Genomic DNA, 6,438 nt, shown 5'->3' on the forward strand with positions numbered 1-6,438 from the left:
ACGACATGTACTTAGGCTTGCTTTTTTTTGTCTTTTTTCAATTATTTGGATAAAAATTTTGGATGGGTATCAGATTGCTAGTCTGGAGGAGTTAGGCTTGTGATCAACCAGTCAGTTGTCCATGTGGAATTAGAGTCTTCACCCGAAGATCGGTGTTGTCTTTCCGTTGTTTGCTATCTAAGGTTATATTCTTTATACTAAGTACGTTATATATTAAACATTATCTTTTGATATTACTCTTATTTGTAGCTATATGTGAGATTTGACTTCCTGGGCTCACATATGGTGTGTATCTGGTTTTGTTCTTAAAACCGGTTGCTACAAAGTGGTATTAGAGCAATGTTGACTGTAGGACGCAAGTCTAGTTAGAACTGGACGTTCTAGTGTGCTTTCATCTATGCTTACTTCTTGTTTCTTCCATAACCTTGTGAATTTTTTTAACACTTTTGTAAACTAATTTTAAATCTAACATTGTTTTTTTTTCCAAATCTAATATTTTTGGCCACGTCTATTGCCATGGCGCAACAAAACACATGTGCCGCGCCATGTATGATGGCGCGGTGAGTGAATGACGGATAAAGACCGAGGACACTGTCCAGTGACGTGGCAGGGTCTGCCGCGTCACTGATCTTGCTAGGACTGTGACGCGCTATGAAGAAGGGCGCAGGGAGACAAAGCTAGGTATGGCCGGAGCATAGGCCTGCCCGTATGCCCTCTGCATGGCATCTAGGCCAGCTGCGGCATTTGAGCTACGTGCGGGTGCAGGGGTTCGTAATAACAACTGACACCTGTGGTGGTCAGGGCGTCAGCTTCTGGCCTGCTGCTGCTTTGAAGCGGTAGTTTATTACTGGGGGCCAGGTTAACAAGTAGTAGGTGCAGGAGTGACATGGATTTGTCTGAATTTTGATAATGTTGCTGGAACGGACAGATAAATGTTTGCCTACTCTACTGTTCTATTCATTTGATAGCTTAAACCCTTTAGTTTTTTCTTTTCCTAAATAAATAAAAAGGCTGCACGATGTCAAATTAATGATTTGTTGTGTGCTTACATACACACCAGAAAATTGTTTGATAATTCGTGATCCGGTATTTTTTTGATAGGACGTGATCTGGTATCTGTTGCACTAGTTTCAAGAATGGTAGACGCTTGAGCGTTGATGTAATCCATACCTTTTTGCCATTTTTTTGTGTCTCCTTGATGAAGAGGCTTGAAGCGCATCCACGTACAGTCGTGCAATAAAGGATGCACAGCGCACTACTCTAGTCGTGTAAGTGCTCGTATGCCACCGTAGCTGATTGATGCAGTTGAACAGTTGTCCAAACTACAAACTTCAACTTCCAGTTACGTGTATAATAATTAGCAAAGAAGTACAGATTAACTGAGTATGCTTATGAAGGTAGCCCCAGAGGCAGGATGTGAACCTATCTATAATCTACTACATGGGTCAAGAAAATATCTAACATTTAACAAATATTTAGGTAAAAATAATAACATTTATGATGCTAAATAAATATACTATAAAAATATATTTCATGACAAATCTAGTGATATTTATTTGGTACTATAAATATTGATATTTTTATATATAGTAAGTAAAGCTTAATATTGTGCTAGAACTCCATTCTTTATGGACGAGAATTCAGCGAAACATCCGGTACTAATGGTATATGCAATAAACATTAAAAGATGCTTTTTAGTAATATGGAATCAGGGGTCTAGAGCATTAGGCTGCTTTTATGGTGCCCTAGATTCCTCTCCCTAAGGACTTATCAGTAAGTGATCATCCGGGACTTACAGTATAGCCGTGAGGGCTACATAGCTCTAACTTTAGCTCAGTATGAGGACCTTTTCTAGCTTGTTAGTGGTTACCTTTATTGGCGTAAGAATGACTTGCCGAATCGGGTATAGGACAGCCTCTACTCTTATGTGTATAGCCTTGATGGAATTGTGTCATTCGACAGGGGGCTCCTATATCTATTTGCCGAGTGAATCTAATGATCCTAACTTATTAGACGAACATTTGAAAGGCTTCATAGTGAACTCTGCCAACCTTCCTTGGTAGTGGGTTAAGAGGCTGATCACCTCAGGCTAAAGGGTCAATCACGACTCACAGTGAAAGTGTACAACCTCTACAGAGTGTAAAACTGGTATATCAGCCATGCTCACGGTCATGAGCGGCCTTGGAACATTTACGGAATAAATGATGAACACTGATGATACAGATGATAAAGTTGCTCGTTAATGATATCTGTTTATGCTATTCATTATTCATGTTTACCTGATCATGTGTTTATGGGCTTGTGATAAACTTGTTGCTACTCCTATGCTAAAATTGTGACAATTAAAAGCTAATCACAGTTAAACCAGTGTCGGTCTTTTGAGCCTCATGAACCCCATGCTATATTTGTTGAGTACGACATGTACTTACGCTTGCTTTATTTATTTTTTGCTTTTTCAATTATTTGGATAAAAATCTCGGATGGGTACCAGATTGCTATTCTGGATGAGTTAGGCTTGTGATCAACCAGTCAGTTGTCCCGGTGGAATTAGAGTCTTGACCCGAAGATCGAAGTTGTCTTTCCGCTGTTTGCTATCTAAGGTTATATTCTTTATACTAAGTATATTATATATTGAGCATTGTCTTTCAATATTATCCTTATTTGTAGCTATATGTGAGATTTGACTTCCTAGACTCACATATGGTGTGTATCTGGTTTTGTTCTTAAAACTGGGTGCTACAATGCACAAATCTTTTGCATATATTGAGAAAAAAAATTAATGGAATTGTTCTTTTAGAGGTGGGCGACGTAACAACTGGCAGTGGTGACTTGGCCAATTTCAAAATATATTGCTCAAAATTTTGGCGGTACTTATATTTCGTATTGTAAACTCTTAGCATATATATTTTAGAAATTACACTTACTAATAATGAAATGTGTTGGAGAAAAAGGAAATATGTCACAAATTTCAATTTTTAGAGGGCTCACTCTAATTAAGCATTTAACATTTATCCTAAATTCTAAGAGATTCTAGGTGATCGTACAAGTTTATGTTTTCACAGAAAGATGATCAATAGTTTGTTGTGCGATACTTGAGTGGTAGCATATGGTATTGATAGGATTTTGCTCATGGTCTATGATGTAAATGTTGCTACTTAATTTTGTTAACAAATAGTCCAGATTGAAATATTATCTTTTTTTATTCAAAATAGAGGGTTAAAAATTTTCAATGCAAATGTTTGTCTTATGTAAATTGCAACGAATCAAGTATTATTTCAGGTTTGATTTTGATGTTCATATTGGCTAGATTATCCATTAATGATAGCGCCTAACTGGGCCTTATATGCACCAGCTCGCCAAGGTTTGGACCTTGTATGCACCAGTTCACCAAGTTTTTGTATTTATTTCAGCACTTTACAAGTTGTTGGACCAAAATGATAATATTGTGATGAAACCTCTCTACATTTGGATAAAAACATCTCTATAAGTTTCAGTACTACATGTCTCGATGTGCTTCCATGCAAATTGAGAAACTTAATGGCACAAATCTAGAAGCAACAGAATTGTAGTGGAGCAGTGAGTGACTGAGTGATCCCAAACCGATCTTAATGTTTTGTCTTTGGGTACAAAGCAATATAATAAAGAAACACAATATATATGCCCGTAGTGTTGACTTGCAAATATTTTGTACTATGGACGGTGTAATGTTTCTTTTTATAAGGTGCGTTGTATATGTTTGGCCAAACTATAAGACTAAATTTATAAAGTTATCTTGGTATTGTGCTTTTTTATCTTAATCTTACTAATCGGAGATTCAAAATGAGCCTCCACGTTAACCCACACGAGGCCTGTGCTAAGAAAAAAAAAATTAAAATTCTAGAAATTATCATAATAATCATACATTTAATTTGGTAGACTCCAATTATCATGACTGATAATAGTCTATTTTGTTCTCTATAAAAATTTCACATCTACTGTTATAAAAAATAATTAAGTAACCTTCTAAATTTTGCATCTAAATTATCCACCCCTGTCATTATAAAAAATAAAAATAAATCATAAATTTGTATTTAGATTATCCACATATCCAACTGTTATGGGTAATGAACAATAACCCCATCAATTTTCATCTAAACTACCCACCTCTACCTTTACGAAAAATAATAGAAGTAACCACTAAATTTACTTTTAAATTACCCACAAGTGCCATTAAGAAAGATAGTACAAAGTAACAATTTCATTTGTATTTAAATTACCACCTCTACCAATATAAATAGTAAATTAAAATATACCTAAAATCAGCAGCTAAATGAAAATATAAATGGGATGTGTCACCATATATACTAAAGTATACATGCATACCTTAGCAATTAAAATATCCTTTTATACTAAAATATTTTTCATAAGACAATAACACTATACTTATAATTCTTTGAAAGAGTAAATTCAGCATCTTGGTTCTCGTGGTGTAGAGTGAGAAATGGCTATTTGTGCCATTGTATAATAATTAAAAGAGTAGACCCTACAATTTTTAATAACGAATAAAAGGTAAGAACTAATAAAATCAAAAGTTCAAAGGCAAAATATAGATTCATGATTTAAAAAGAATAGAGGCAAAGAAGAGTTGATATTAATTGAGCTAAGGTTTCAACGGAACACATATTAAAAATACAAAATGGATGGAAACACATATAGAGTAAACAGAAAAATTTAGCACAACTGGATATAAGATTACAGAGTATCTAAATGAGTATTGTGTTTGGACATAAAGAGTGAAATTAAAGATAATGATTCTAGGGCATGCTGGAACAAGGGTTGATCGCCTAGTATGGTCTGAAATGCCAGAAAAGGTTAAATTCATGTTCTAAAATTTGAAAAATTATATATTTCAATCAAAAAGATATTGTATTTGTGCAGAGAAATGTTGGGCTCTATTTTTTTTCCCTACGCGCTAGTTCAATTCTTGATATGATATGATAGTAGAAAATTGGGAAACATCGACCTTTGATAATAATAAGAAGCATCATTCAAGAGAAAAGGTATAAAGATATATCAGGACATAGGGATGGATCATGAATGTTGGCAGAGACAAGGACGCAAAAGGCAAAAGCTTATCAATAATGCTGATTGAACTCCCAATCCGTTACCAAATTTTATCCGGAAAGAAGCTAGCTTTCTCCTAAAGGCGTAATAAAGAAAGAAAGAAAAGTACGAAATGTGGTCTCAAGATATGCATACACGTACGCGTGGATTGCAACGGCAGCCATCCATCCTAAATTACTCCTTTTTTATTCTGTGAGTTTTGTTCGGAGACTGCTCATCAGCAAGCATACAAGGGACATCAGGAGATCAAAGTGCGCAGTAATCCCTCCAGGGTATATATTGGAATCTGAATTAGACTAGCCACTGGTACATGCCACTACCACTATATAGTTGTTCGATGAGGCCACGTAGGCACGTACCGCAGGAGATCCGAGCCAGATAGATTGCCCATGCAAGGTGGTTGGCAAGCGGATCGTCCTTGCTACAGATAGAAACACCACCAGCTGATAGCTCCGCAAGCAGCCAGATCAGATGGGGAGGAAAGTGCAGCCAACGCGCGCCTAGAACGAAGCCAGCCACTCCGGCCACTTGCGTAGTACACCGAAATTAGAGGAATATATAATGTATAATCTCACCACAACTTGGCTTTCTCTCTCTCATGCTCCAACAATCGACTTTTAATTAAGTTTTTTTTTTCATAATTTAACAGAAGAGAGAGAAAAGCTACCTCTTAATCAAGAGCTAAGCTCTTGCATATATTTTAAGGCTACTTGAGAGTGTCATGTGGGACTATTCATGTTAAAAGTTAAGTGCTAAAAGTTAGCATTATTGAAGAAATTGTTTTAGAGATAGTAATTAGTTCTAATCATTATTACGGGTGTCCTAAGTAGCGTATCTTACTACGTTGTTATAAGGACCACTTTTCCAGAGTCGCTCATTGCTGTAGAAAGATATGCTTGGATGCTAAAGCTGCTATTGATCTTTTCTTTTGAGATCATCACCTGGATCACTGTGAAGTGTGAACATGTCTTGCGCACACCTGTACACACATGCATGCATGCAGGACGAATTCAAGCGTTTCAGAAAAAAAAATGAGACAGTACAGTGTACTGTATCTACATCTATTCAAGCCGTACAAGTAGTCGAGATCATCAACATATCAAAAAAAGGAGGTAGTACAAATATTATTGTATATATATTCTAGGTATTATTCGAAACGGAATCTACGGATGAGACTGGCTGTGTGCGTGTGTTATCAAAGCAAACGCATGTGTGCTTGATCAACATCTGGCGTAAGTTCTAAGCCAATGCACTATTTATTATTAACTGGGTGTTGCTAGATTTAATTTTCCAGGATCAAGCCAAGCACATGCATGCATATGTAAGAACAAGAGG

This window comes from Miscanthus floridulus, chromosome 9, assembly GCF_019320115.1.
Source record: "Miscanthus floridulus cultivar M001 chromosome 9, ASM1932011v1, whole genome shotgun sequence".
Taxonomy (NCBI): Eukaryota; Viridiplantae; Streptophyta; class Magnoliopsida; order Poales; family Poaceae; genus Miscanthus; species Miscanthus floridulus.